Genomic DNA, 15,283 nt, shown 5'->3' on the forward strand with positions numbered 1-15,283 from the left:
CTTTCCCAGGCTCAGTGTCCACCTGGAGCCCTTCTGTCACTCCAGTGTCCCTGACGTCCCTGCCATGAGCTAGGTTAGAATGTCTCCCTCCCAGCCCCTACCTGTGCTCTCTTTCCCCAGGCCTCCTGCTTCCCTGCCCCCTCTTCCTTCAGAGCCCTCAGGGCCCCTGCCAGGGGGCTGAATCTCAGACTAGATTTGTCTCCTGGCCTCAGGCTTCCCCTGGTCATTCCTGGTGGCTTCATCCCAGAGCCCTCCCCATCCCCAACCTTCCCTGCCTACTAGGTGAAGCAGTCAGTCTGTAGTCTAGAGTGTGTGTGTGTGTGTGTGTGTGTGTGTGTGTGTGTGTGTGTGTGTGTGTGTGTGTTAGTTGGGGAGAGGGGAGGCAGGGAGGGCAGAGGACTAGTTGTAGGGAGAGCTCTGATTCAGGAGCCATTGAGGCTCTGCCTGGTCTCCTCCCATCTGGGATCCCAAGCCCCTTCTGCCTCTTGGGTCTCTGAAGGAGAATGGGGGAGGGGAAGGGGACAGAAGAGAAGGAATTAGGAGAGGGTGGGATCATCTCATTTCCAAGCCTCACCTTTCCTGTAGGTTGCAGTCCCTGCTCTGAGGGCAGGATTTTACCCTCTGTAAATCTCTGTACACCAGCCTGCTGTCCCAAGAAGGCCAGGGAAAGACCTCTGCCTCTCTGGGATCCTTCAGCCTCCCCAGCTCAGTGTGCAGAGGACCAAGGCCTGACCCAGCAGGGAGCCTGCAGCCAGAGGGATGGCCCCTGGGAGCCCCAGATACCCAGCCCAGGTGATGCACTCTGCCCTCAGACTTGACCCACATCAGCCAAAGAGGCCATTTCCAGAGACAAAGAGGATTGTCTACAAGGCTGGCCATCCCCTACCTATGGATTGTTTCTCTACAAAAATAGGCGGGGAATTCAATACAGTAGTAATAACACTGGCCTGCTCTCCCCTTCTGTGTTTTGAACTGATTCTCAGCACTTTGGCATCACAAGCACTAACTACTACCCTCCCCCCCATCCCAGTTGCTGCCCTCCTGTGTTTAGTTTTGAAGTTTTCCCTCTTGATCCCTGTGTCACAAGGACAACCACTCCACTCATTCCTCTCTCTTCTGCAGGGGTCTTGTCTTTGCTCCCTTTATGCATGCCTAGCGCCCCTCCCCCACACATCCATAGAACTGCTGCCCTCTCCTTTGCTTCTTTGGCCAAGCTGTCCCTGCCAGACCTTGAAGACAGGATGCCCTGCTTAACCTCCAGGGTCCCAGCTGCACAAACAGTTTATCTGTCTGGTGTACACTGACTGGTCCTGTCTTGTAGCTGGTTTGACCCTCAAGGGCACACTGAGAGGGGAGTGAGGGTTGAAAGCACCAAATACTATGAGCTGGGGCTGGGGGGTGTTCTGGCCTCCTGCATACTCTGGCCCAGGGTTTCTGGAAAATATGGCAACTCCAGAAAACAGGTTAAGTTGGCTCACATTCACATGTTCAAAGGCCCTTAGCAGAGTTTGGAGCAGGCCAAAGGAAAAAGTACGTTCTTTGGCTGTTAATTAGCATTTGTGAAGAGCCTAGTACTTCCCTTATTAGAGAGGATATAGGGAAAGGACCGAGTTTGGGGAATTATTCAAAGAGTTTTCTTTTCCAGTGGGGAAAAGGGGGATACTGAAGGAGACAGTTTTCTTCAGAGGCATCCGGCTCAAAGGCAATGACATAATGGAGTGACTTACTTTCTCCCCAAAATCCACCCTTGACAGTCTTCACTACAACTGATATATAGGTGTTCTTATTACCTTCATTTCACGGTTCAGGAACAAACAGAGGTTCAATGACTTACCAACCAGGATCACATAGCTTGTTAGTGTCTGAGGCTGCATTTGAACTCAGATCTTTATGATCTACCATTTCCTAGCTCTCTAAACATTGTATTAGTGTGCCCATCTTCCCAAATCCTCCAACATTGACTTGTGCCATTTTTGTCAATTTCAGAGAGTATGAGATGGAGCCTCAGTGTTGTTTTGGTTTACTTTTCTCTCACTAGTGGTTGGAGCATTTTTTCATGTGGTTGGGAATATTTGGCAGTTCTTCTTTTGAGAATTCTTTGTTCATATCCTTTGACCATTTATCTATTGGGGAATAGCTGTTGTAGTTTTTGAGTTGTTTCAGTCATGTCTGACTCTTCATGACACACTTTGGGGTTTTCTTGGCAGAAGTACTGGAGTGGTTAGCCATTTCCTTGCCCAGCTCATTCTACAAAGGAGGAACTGAGGCAAAGAGGCTTAAGTGACTTGCCCAGGGTCACATACCTATTGTCTGAGGCTAAATTTGAACTCAGATCCTCCTGATTCCAGGCCTGGTGCTCTATCTACTATGCTACCTAACTGCCATTGGCTATTGTTGTGCACAACTAATTCAGCTTGCCACTAGAGCCAGGATCCTAACTTTGAAGGGATAAGACCAGCTTAACCTTCTATCTCAATGCGCATTGATGAGGCGGGAGACAAGATGGAAGCAACTCCGTTTATTTTTAGCAAAGCACTTACTTATATAGTAAAATAACAGGAACTCTTTCTCAAGTTACAATGACATATAGCCCATGCTGTGCTCAAGGACAGTGCATGCACGTCCTGTGCACTTATCTGACTCCAATCCCAGAATAAGCTGCTAATGACCATACAATAACTAGGGGAGTTAAAGACTGTTACAGATCCATAGAATGGAGCACCTAACCAGGCGACTTTTACTCAAAGATCAGCACCCGAGAGGGGCCTTCACCCATCAGTGAGACCTCTTGAACAGCCTGTGGCCCTCTACATCCTTATAGATCCCTAACAGTTCCCCCTTTTTGTTTTTGTTGGAGTCAAAGCATATGAAGCTCAGTCCCAAAGTCCTTTATCTGATTAGCTATGCATCTGAGCAAACGCAGTCCAAAACACAGCATGGCCAGCAATAGCGAACATAGTGGCAACAAAGAAGACAATAGAGACATAAGTCAATGTCCAAGGTTATCAAAAGGATTACTGAGTTTATCTATCCAGTCAAGTACATGTTGGGCAGTTTTATCTGGCATCAAATCTTTATCAGCTGCCCTTGCAATATCTTTAGCAATTTCATATAAGTCATCAATATCCACTGCAATAGTAGAATTTCCAAACAGCCCATTTAGATGCCTACATATTCTTTGCCAATCCCTTTGGGATTTATTGTATTTAACATTGGTAAGGCAAATGAATTCATACCCATAATCATATTTCAAATGTGTTCTATATTCTAAAATATGCAATTCATCACCTATTTCGATAATGGTTTCCTTCATTCCCTCAAGCATATGGTAAAATTCATCATCTATCCTTTTTTGTGTTTGAAAACTTTTAGATACATTGCGAGCTAATTGATCCATAAAATCAGCTTGAACCATTTCATTTCTTGCGATAGATATAGATTGAGATAAAGATATATAAGCAGTCATGACAGCTATAAGTAAAACAATTCTTAATGCTACACATGAAATACATCTCTTTTTCCTAGCAACTGCTGATTGATTACTTTGGTCTATTATTCCAAAAATATGATCAGAACGTGACTCATACCAATCTTTGCTTTTCACAGGCACCAAGGCAAACTTTTGTTGTGTAATAACAAAAATAATTTGGTCTCTAATCTTGGTTCCTATACATTCAGACATCCTGCAATTAATACAAGTGACATTATATTCCCCTGAATCCACGGCCGTTATATTAACATTCTGTGCTCTTCCCCACATAAATGCATGATTACCAGTCAAACAAGCTCACATTGTCATATTATCATGGAAGGTCCCTTGCAAATTCGTGATGTTTATGGGCCTAAGGCTGCCCACGCCTTCCACAACTGATTTTCAACCCCTCTGTCATGAAGGGAAACCCACTGAGGAAATGGAAACCCGCCAAAAGCCCAAGTATGATTGTTTTTCTCCCTAGTATAATTGTGCCAGGATTGTAACATAAAATTCTTTTGTAACACAACACAATGACGTTCTGAAGTATGATAAGATAACCAAGGAGGATACCCTAAGCTCTTGCTAATCGGTGTCACACGATAGCATGGCTTTGAATTACTTGGATCTGATAGGGTGTAACACACTGTGACCCAAGATGCCCGTGTAAGTAACCTTATAAAATTGAGAAAAAAGACAACAGTATAAGGAGGGGGTGCCTGTGTTATTAAACACATACCCATCAAAACGGGTGGTGACATTAAATAATTGTAAACACGTGGAGTCTTTGGTGTCATTGCCTTTTGTAACACAAATAGGGCACCAAAGCCACACCAGTAAAGTTCATTTTTACAGTGTGTTGAGACGGTTCTTAGGTGATATGAAATGAAATTCCTTGCCAAAACCTGTGGAGGCATTTCCTTGCAGAATGACCTCAGGTATTGTCTCTCCCCATGTAACTAGTCTGGGCCGTGGTGGTTTTGTCATGAAGGCCCATCGTGTTGTATTTCCTGTCTCTGCTGCTGCTGTATTCTGCATCCCTGCTGACGATAACGACAAGAGGCACAGCTTGGTTAAAAGTTCTTGTAGTGCCTTCTTCTTATTCTTTCGGCTCCTTCAATTTCCTGGCCGGCCTGTGTTTTCTCTTCTGCTTGCCTTGTCCCTTCTGAATGGATAATGCAGACATCCTTGTTCTGACCCAAGTTCTCCATCACCTGTGAAAATAAGAACAAACCCTTGCCCCCAGGTTAGCACTTGCCCTGGACCCTGCCAGACACCGTCAACGTCTCTCCACATAACTTTCATATTATGTTTAGGAGAAAGGAATCTGTTTGATTTAGTGGTGTCACTAGTACTGTTGTCATTTCCTGCCAGATATTTCATTGCAGGAGAGAGGTTACAACTATCGAATTTTAAATAATTTATAGTGTAGAGTGCAGTGTTCAATTGATGCCAAGGGGATCCCTTAGCTCCCCCTTTTTTGTTTTTGGAGCACCATTTTCAAGGTACGATTGGCACGTTCAACTATGGCCTGACCACGAGGATTATAGGGAAGGCCAGTAGTGTGACTAATAGAGAACTCAGTACAAAACTTTTTAAAACCTTTTGAAATATATGCAGGACCATTATCAGTCTTTAAGCATTGGGTGGGCCAGTGAAGGAAAAACAATGAAGCAAATGATTAACAACATTGGAACAGCCTCACCGCTTGAGCAGTAGCAAAAATAAAGCCTGAATAAGTATCAATAGAAACATGAACATATTTTTGTCTTCCAAAAGGAGAATAATGAGTAACATCCATTTGCCATAAGGTGTTAGGTGTAAGTCCCTTGGGGTTATGGACATCAACATGGAAAGGGGGTTGAAAAGGCACACAAGTAGCACAGCGCTTAACAATTTCACGTGCTTGTGATTTTGTTATGCCATATAAAGTTCTTAAAGACCTAGCAGATAAATGTAATTTATTATGACTATTCCTTGCTATTTCCACATTCATTGTTAAAGACCTATCAACAATATCATTACCTTCAAAAATTGGTCCTGGGGCAAGAGTGTGGGAACGAACATGCAAAACATAAAATTTTTCTGTCCTATTCTGTATCATAAGTTGTATATCATTAAGCAGCTGATATATATTGTTACCAGTATTTTTATTACAGCAGTCTCTAGATGTTTTAGAATTCCTTCAACATATTTACTATCTGTGATAATATTCATTGGCTCCTCATATTTTTGAAATGCACAATAGACAGCATATAATTCATTCTGTTGTGTGGATATAAAGGGTGTTTCAATCACATGTAACTCCTTTCTTTTAGGGCACCAGATAGAGGCCTTATTCATCTTTGTGGCATCAGTAAAGACATTAATCCCGTGTACGGGTTCACCTGCTGTAAGTGTGGGTTGTATCCAAGGCCAATTCTCAAAGATTGCATGATATTTAAGGGGTTTTCCATACACAATTTTCAAATTGATATTCACTTGCCAGTTAGGCATTGTTTGTATTGCTTTCAATATTTGTTGAGAAAATGGAAGGTGTATGACTTCCGGATGTGTGCCACATAATGTTAAACACCTGTTGTCAATTTTATGTATTAAGTCCCCTATTAGGCCATATAATTACTTAAAGTATTTTTGGCTGAGATGGTAAATATACCATTCTAAAAGCCTTTGTTTCTGATGTATCACTGCTGTTGGAGAATTTGGAGTGTTAAATATAGAAGCCTCCACACTTTCATGCATATCAGTCCTGTTTGTGTGTGCTCCAACTACTTGTTACTGAATATACAGCAATGTGTGTTTCGCCTCAGGGGTCAGTATTCGGGGTGAATCTAATTGAGGATCACCTCTAAGGCAATCATAAAAAGGTATCAATTCATAATTTGGAATGCTTATCTGTGACCGAAGCCACTGTATATCTCCTATAAGTTTCTGAAAATCATTATGTGTTTTCAACTTTTGTAGGTCTATTTTTGGAGGATGTAGAACTATTTTTTCTTGAAGTATCTGGTAACCTAAATATTGATATGGAGGATGTTTTTGAATTTTTTCTGGGGCTATTTGTGTTGTACAGAGAAATCAGCGAGTTGAGATCCAGGTGTAATTTAAGATGTGGATTTATTAACGCGCGGCTGCCAGGGGTATTTACATCCAAATCAAGCAGCCCCCATCAGGGGTCGAGCTAGGGTTTATATAGAAAAGAGCATGGGAAAGAAATGCGAGGAACACTGATGAGGTAATCCAAAGATGCAGGTGTCTTTGGGGCTATGGATGGGAAAGTACAGGGAGTATACAGGACAGGGAGGGGGATGGATCTTTGAAGTCTGGCAAGAGGAAGAGTTCTTGGGCTGGTCAAGGACACCCCTCTCCCTCTGTCTTGATAAGAGAATGCTCTGCAACAAGGGAAAGCTTTCTCACAACACAGGAACTTACTGAGGAATTGGGAGGCTTCCAGACACATGATCTGAGGGCTGGGGCCTGAGCAGCCCAGCTCTGTGTAGCTGTACCAGGGAGAGAGATAAGGGTCCTGCTGAGGCCCATGCATGAATAACTGCTTGGCACAGTGTCCTTGGGCTGGGGAGCGGTTGTCAGAGACAGTGTTTCTGAGACTAGGGAGAAACTGGGGCACAAGTACAAGCACAAGCACCCAAGCACCCCATTATTACGGATCAGGGATCACACAAACCAGACCAGATGTCCTGGTCTCTGGTATAAACATAATTATCTAAAGCAATTATATTGCAAGTTTTCTTATCCATTTGCATTGGAGGTACAGGCTATGCTGAGCTATGCAAGAGTACATTTTACTATTGTTTAGATTTAGGAGGAAAGAGGTCTGGGGCAAGATTAAGCACCAACTTTTGCTTTCCATGGCTTAAAGGGCCCTACTACCTAAATGGCAAAATAATGTTCTGTATTACATTTGAAGCCCATGACCTTGCAACAAATTTTGTATTTTTAACAAGATTTCTTCCAACACTCCAGGACTGCTATGAGCACATAAAACGTCATCCATGTAATGTATCATTTTTAGCCTTTTATAATGGAATAGTAAAAAAAGCAATCTTTTAAATCAATAACTATCAAAGGCTAGGAAGTCATAAAGCATCGTTAATTTTCCTGACTTCTTTGCAATAATAACAACAGGTGAATTTTAAGGAACCCAAACAAGTTCATTGGATTTCATTTTGTATTTTGTCAGTTTTATGGATAGAAAAAGCACAAACAGTGGGCGGGAGAAAATAACAGCTCTCAGTAAATGTAAAATATCGTGCCTACAAATTAAGGGGAAATGAATTGAGTTTTACCTATCTGTTATCCTAGTAGTTTAAGTTCATCTTAAAATAATTGATTAGTGGTGATTTATTAGGCAAGCTAAAAGTAATTAATATCCGTAAAAGTCATGTGAAAATTATTAAAAATTATCAAGGAATCTTGATTAATTTGTAACATTTTGGTGGTATACCTGCAGACTGCAGAACAATACACCCAAAGTAAGCAAAGGGTGACACCCTCTGTACCCTTTCAGGGGTAATTATAAATCTAGGAGACTGAGAGGCTTGTTAAAACTTGGGCATTAATAAGGAGAGTTTGGTAGTAGTAGGACAACTGCAAAGTTTATCATCCATACAATAAATTATTTCTGTCTGAGAATATTTCTGACTAACAAGTTTAATAGTGTTATGAACAAAATTTCGGCACCTGGTAAAAAACATTTCTCCTTAATGGATCATAATAGGGAAAATGGGAAATACTGATTTAATGAGACGACCATATCCAAATTCAAACTCAAAACAAAGTTAATTATAGTTCTAAGAGTCTTCTACCTCAAGCAGTAAGTTTCACTGATTATGGCTTAAAGCCAGATACAATTAATTATTTTCATAGAAGTGCAATAATCAATAAAGATTTACTAGGACTCACATATATAAGAAATTTTACTTAACATCCTTTCTTTCCCATATTTAAACTTGTCTTGGTGAAAAAGCCAATTATTAGAAATCATTTATATAAAGTTGCAATTTCTCAGTAAGCTAAATGAATTGTTTAGGAACTCAGTAACATAAACAAATTCTTCTCTCAAAGCAGACAACCTTGATGCAGTTGGTAGGAGCTTTTGCCAAGCTTACAAAGTTAAGGGAATTGCCTTGTGTCCTGCCTTTTCACTCAGAAGTAATTAAGAATTCTAGGTCTTAGCTTTAAAACACTAACTTCAAATAACTTAGTTAACAATTTTGGTAATTTTTCATGCATGATAGTTAAATTATTTTAGCTCTAAGCTGTTCTTTTAATCATAGGTAAAGATAGAAATACCTGATTTTCTAAATGATAGTTATAAAACATCATAGAACAAGATTAACCAGACTTGATAAAATAATTTAGCTGGATTTACACACTTATCTCACTACCTTTCAGTTTCTTTTAGTTCACGTTTTAATAACATCAAAATTATTAAAAAATTGCTTGACATAACACATAAAAGTGTACCAATTTGTAATGAGACTAGATTTTTAAAACTTGAAACATGCATATTACTAATGTGAATGAAATAAATTATCTTTAGATTGTGTTCCAATACTTAAAAACTTTTCTTTTTGATTTGAAGAGGAAAACTCCTCCTTCTCCTTCTTTTCTCCCCCACCCCAACCTGGCCAGGGTTGGAATTCGAGAGAAAGGAAGAGAATATTTTTCAACATAATCTTTCAATTTTACACTCAAAGTTTTGCCAGAGCTTTAGAATGCAAAAAAGAAAGAGAATTTTTTTTCTCCAAGTTTCCAAACCTTTTATTCTCAAATCATCTATTCCTGCTATTCATGCAAACAGATTATATTATTCTTTCTATACATACTTTTCTTATTCCTGTATGCTTAAACTTTCTTGCCTTTTATCAAATTATATAACCTAAATAATGAAGTACCTTTTCTCCCATTCTCTCCCCCATCCACCTGCTGCCGGGAAATGCGGCTGGTATTAGGGAAGGAGAAGGGAAGAAAGTCACTAACAGCATTTCAGCACAGACCATCATTCACACAGACACAGACAAACATAGAACAAAATGACAGGGAGAATCCAAAAGCGAGAAACTTGTCAGAAATTCCCTACACAAATGAAATAATAGTATTTTTATTTTTTTTTATCTTTTCTTTTCATGGTATTCTAAAACCAGGCAAAATCTTTCTTAAGGTTTTGGTTTTTACAAAAGGAAACTTTTTCACTTTGTAATGCTCCATAATGTCCACAATAAAGTGCTGTGACTTTCTTTTCTACTTCCCCTTGGGGATTTTTGAAATTCCTCATGGCACATGGCAGGAGCTTCCTTTGTTCTCACAGCTCCTACAAGCCCATTTTTGTAAGATTATAGATAGTGAAAGTACCCAGAGGAACTGATTTTGGGCCTTTGGTGTTATAAAATTCTGTCAATTGTTCTCCCACTATTTTCCATTGTTCTAAATCTAAGTTCCCTTCTCTGGGGTGCCATGGAGATTTTATATCAATAATATCTAGAAACTCTCTTATTTTCTTAGGAGTTACCGAGCACCCCTGTTCCCTAATCACTTTATATATTACTCTAACATTCTGTTCCTTATCTGAGAGTTTACCTAGATGTTGCCTCATGATAAGACTTTACCTTACCTCTCCGTAGTTTTGTGCCACGGGAATACGATTCGGAGACCTCTCACAAGGAGGCTGCCTGGCTTCCCAAAGACCTCGGTGTCATGACCGCGGAGTGATTTCTCCACGTTTTCTCTGGCCCGGCCCTTCACTTCTCAGGCTAAAAGGTGTCCCACGTTGTGGATCGTGGGGTTGTTTTCTCAGTTTCCTCGCTGCCTGCCCTTCAGTCTTCAGACTACCAAAGGCGGCCCCCCACGTTGGGAGCCAGTTTGTTGTGCACAACTAATTCAGCTCGCCACTAGGGCCAGGATCCTAACTTTGAAGGGATAAGACCAGCTTAACCTTCTACCTCGAATGCACATTGATGAGGCAGGAGACAAGATAGAAGCAACTCCGTTTATTTTTAGCAAAACACTTACTTATATAGTAAAATAACAGGAACCCTTTCTCAAGTTACAATGACGTATAGCCCATGCTGTGCTCAAGGACAGTGCAGCATGTCCTGTGCACTTATCTGACACCAATCCCAGAATAGACTGCAAATGACCATACATAACTAGGGGAGTTAAAGATTGTTACAGATCCGTACAATGGAGCACCGAACCAGGCCACCTTTGCTCAAAGGGGCCTTCACCTGTCAGTGAGACCTCTTGAACAGCCTGTGGCCCTCTACATCCTTATAAATCCCTAACACACCCACACCCATACATACATACTTACTAAGAGATATATAGTGGTTATAGTTCACAGGAATACCTGAGCTCAAATCTGGACTCTAATACTGGGTAGTTTGCCTCTGTTTTCTTTACTGTAAAATTGAGGTAATTGGGCCTGCACAGCAGGGTTGTTGGGATCTGATGAGGTAATATTTATAAAGTGTTTGTGCCTGGCATAAAATTAAAAATTGTTTGTTTCCTTGTTTCCCATTGTCAACCTGAAAGTGGTTAAAGAGGCAACAAGCTAGGTGATGAATAAATCCATATTGCTTGTTCCTTAAGTTAGCAACATGTACATGGAGCCAGAGCTCTAACTGTGACTGACTTAAGCAATTTGAAATAGACAATTTATATTCTTAGAGCAATCCTGACTCAGGATGTCTGTGTCACTCAAAAAAATATATAGCCTCCATATGTTTTTAACATATAGCATGGGAAAGGAAGTTTCTTAGTTGAAGAGGTTGTAAATACAATAAGACAAGAGAAGCAACAAAGTGTCCATTGGAATTATAGTCCCAGGATATCTGTGTTTCCCCTACATAACTTATGTCCATAGGATACCAAGATAAGAAAAGTCCTACTCTTCCAGACAGTGTCTGGTTCCAGGTATCCTGTCCTTAGTGGTTACAGACAGGAAGAATGCTGGTTAGCTCCAGCTGGCCTTGTAGTTGCTGACACAGGAAGGGGCATTCTAGGTTCACTGAGAACAAAGAAAAGCATGTCTATTATTTTGGGGTGCTCCTATGTGGATGACTCGTTCAGGCTTTGGCCCTTTACTGGGGTTCAAATACTCTTAAATGATTATCACTACATACAAACTACATACAAGGCAAAATTGCAGGAAATCAAACAGAGACAGTGGACCAAGGAAGGAAATAAAGTTCCCAACAAACTCTACAGGTAAAATAAGTCAGGTTACAGTTTAAGTGACATTTAGAGCATTCACCAATAGAATGAGGAGGAAGACGTATATACAGCCAAGGATTCAGAGATGATGAGGCTAACATTTCTCAGCAGCTATGAGGGCTTCATCTAAATCTGCCCAGTAACTGGGAAGCTCTGTCAGATAAAATCCTTGCTTCCTTAGCTCTCAGTCTGTGCATGTGTTTAGATCATATCCTTAAATTGTACCCAGCACATTTGCTTCCCCTTCCTGACACCCTTTTCCCTGCCACTAACTACTCACTAGGAACTCTTGGCTAAGTGCTCAAAAATTGTGCATAAAAACAAGCCCTACTCCCTCTACAAGTGGCTAGTCCTGTTTCCAGGGCCAGCCTACTTCTTTGGTGTCAATAAAGCTCCCAATGGTTACAAAGAAGGTCTAAGTGAATTGTTTCACACCTAAACCTCAAGGAGGGACAGGTAAGATTCTCCTCTGGCTTCTCATCTAAGGAGTGTGTAAATTTTCACATTCCATGAAGCAGGTTTCAGTCAGGTGAGGTTAATATGAACCCAAAGTTTCAAGAGGAATCAGAGGAAAGTTAAAATTTGCATAACTGTGGGAAGAGCCCAGGTGACTAGCAGGTTGTCTCTCATCAAACTGTAAGCTCCCTGAGGGCAGGGACTGGTTTGGTTTGCTGGCTTCGGAGGGGGTAAAGTTCTTGGTGGGTTTTTTTTGGTTTTGTGTTTGTTTTTGGCCTCTCTTTTTATATCCAGCTACTTGATCTCTGAAACTTCTTTCCTTAAGGACCAAACTTAACCCCACATCAATCTGACTCTTATCCTTTGCCAATGATAGGTCTTGGGCCAAGCCCTGATTGGTCACTGTTTGGACCTTGCAGCTCAGAGTGAAGGCAAGTAGCAATTGTTTCTGTTTTGGCCAGAAACCCTGAGGGTCTTCCCCAGCCAGATTGATTTTTTCTTCTTTTTTGCTTTTTCATGAGGTAATTGGGGTTAAGTGACTCGCCCAGGGTCAAAAGCTAGTGTCAACTGTCTAAGTCTGGAATTGAACTCAGTTCCTCCTGACTCCAAGGCCAGATCTCTATCCACACTGTGCTGACACCTACCTGCCACACTGATTTTTTTTTTGCTAGAGAAAAAGGCCATTCTCTGCCTCTTTTCTTATTTAGCCTTAATCACTGAATCAGCATTGCCTCAGTCACACTGAAACCTGCTGAAGACCTTACCTTAAAAAGGCCAAGGTCCCCCACTGCATCCTGAGTCATGTCCAGTCATCCTGATCTATATCTTCCCACCTAGATGGCTACAGGGGAGAGAGTGAGGCTGGTGACTTTGCACTGCCCTGCCTCACTTAAATCCAATTCACTTGTGAGTCATGGCCTCAGCTTCCTGAAGGCAAGGTCCTCTTGGAGAAGAAAGGACAAACAACAATGACAACATTAAACTGGAGAAGGAAACAAATGAATACAAGGAGAGAAAAAAATAGCAGTGTAAGAAGAGTGGAATTGGTGAAGAAATAGTAAAATTTACGGTAATAATACCTAATATTCATAGAGTCCCTACTATGTTCCAAGCAATTTACAAATATGATCTTATTTGATCCTCAGACCCTGTCAAAGGGGGCTATTATTATCCTCACTTTACAGATAAGGAGACTGAGGCAAATAGAGGAAAGGTGACTTGCCCAGTGTCACCCAGGGAGAAAGTATCTGAGGCTGGATTTGAACTCAACTCTTCCTGACTCCAATCATAGTCCTCTGTCCATTGTACCATCTGGCTGCCTTTTGGTGGAAAACAACTTCGCATGAGAGTGTATGCTTTAAATAGAGGAGAGAAGAGGAGAAGAGCCTTTTAAGATAGTGTTCCAGCAAGTCATCTGGGAATGGGATGGATGGAAGAATAGGTGGGCTGAGGAATGGAGATCAGGCCACTCCAATGAATAATTACTAGTGTTGATCCCATTCTCTTCCCCCACCTACTTTATGTTTCTAGGGACTGAGGCACAAGGAAAGAGGAAAGATCAGGGATATCATGGAGAAAATGTAATTAATTCTCACAATAACATCTGCATGCAGTGAATTCACCTGTAAAAATAGAGAGCAGCAGAATGTATTAGAAAACAGAATTTACCATGTTGTGTAAAAGAAATGCCCTTGACGCAAAGATTCACACAGCCTTCAAATGGAAGGATCACATTCTGTAATACCTTTGGAACTTGGTCCCTAAACTCCCTCCACCACATGCCCTTTGACTCCATGACCACTAGACCTATACACTAAAGAGTTAAATGACCCATATACACAATGTGAAATTACAGTGGACGTTTGTTGTTGCTGCAAAGATCTGGAAACACATGGTGCCTGTACATCGGGAAATGACTGAAGAAATGATGGTCTAAGAATGTAATGGAAGATTATGGAGCCATCCTGTTTTCCTTCCTTTTGAAAGTGGACCAAATGACATCACTATCCCAGAGTCAAGTTTGAGTGTGTGCGCCTGTGGCTGATCAGACCCGTACAAGCTCAGCGTGTTCTACCACAGGTGGGGCACAAATAGTCCTGGTGATCTTTGGGGTGGATTCTCTGAGTCAGCAGATCTTGTGTTTCTCTTGAGCTACTTCAATTCTGCTTTGCTCCTAGAGCACAGCACCTTTTCTGATGTGGGCACGCCATGCTGAGCAGCCCTGTTTCAGTGTCTCCCAAGTCATATAATCAATTCCAAAGTTCTTAAAAGAGACCTTGAGAGTGTCCTTGTATCTCTTCTTCTGTCCACCCTGTGAACATTTGTCCTGTGTGAGTTCTCCATAAAATAGTCTTTGTGGCAAGCTCACATTTGGCATTCAAACATGGCCAGCCCAGCAGAGTTGCACTGTCTAAAGCAGAGTTTGAAGGCTTAGCAGTTTAGTTCAAGAAAGGACCTCAGTGTCTGGTATCTTATCCTGCCAGGTGATCTTCAGAATCTTCCTAAGACAATTGAAATGGAAGTGATTCAGTTTCCTGTCATGGTACTGGAATACTGTCCAGCTTTCACAGACATACAGCAACAAGGTCAGCAGAACAGCTCTGTAGACCTTCAGTTTGCTAGTCAGTCTAATACCTCTTCTCTCCCACACTTTCCTTCAGAGCCTCCCAAACATGGAGCTGGCTGTGGCAATGTGTGTCAACCTCATTATCAATGTGTACATCCTTGGTAAATACACTACCAAAGTAAATGAGCTTATCCACAGCATTCAAAACTTCTCCATTTGCTGTATCCAATGGTTCCATATATATGGGTGGTGTGGTGATGGCTGATGGAGCACCTGTGTTTTCTGGGTGGTAATTGTTAGGCCAAAATTTGCTCAAGAAGCAGATTATTTATCCATACTTTGTTACATCTCACCTTCAGAGGCTGCATGGAGTGTGCAATCATATGCAAACAAAAAATCATGTCTCAACACTCCCTCCTCTTTGGTCTTGGCTTGTAGCATCTTCACGTTGGAAAATATACCATCAGTGTGTTAGCTGATCTTAATGCCATACTCATCCTCATTGAAGTTGTTTGATGACATGGCTGAAAACATCATGCTAAAAAGCATGAGAG

This window comes from Phascolarctos cinereus, unplaced genomic scaffold (assembly GCF_003287225.1).
Source record: "Phascolarctos cinereus isolate Bilbo 61053 unplaced genomic scaffold, phaCin_HiC Scaffold_726;HRSCAF=1367, whole genome shotgun sequence".
NCBI classification, from domain to species: domain Eukaryota; kingdom Metazoa; phylum Chordata; class Mammalia; order Diprotodontia; family Phascolarctidae; genus Phascolarctos; species Phascolarctos cinereus.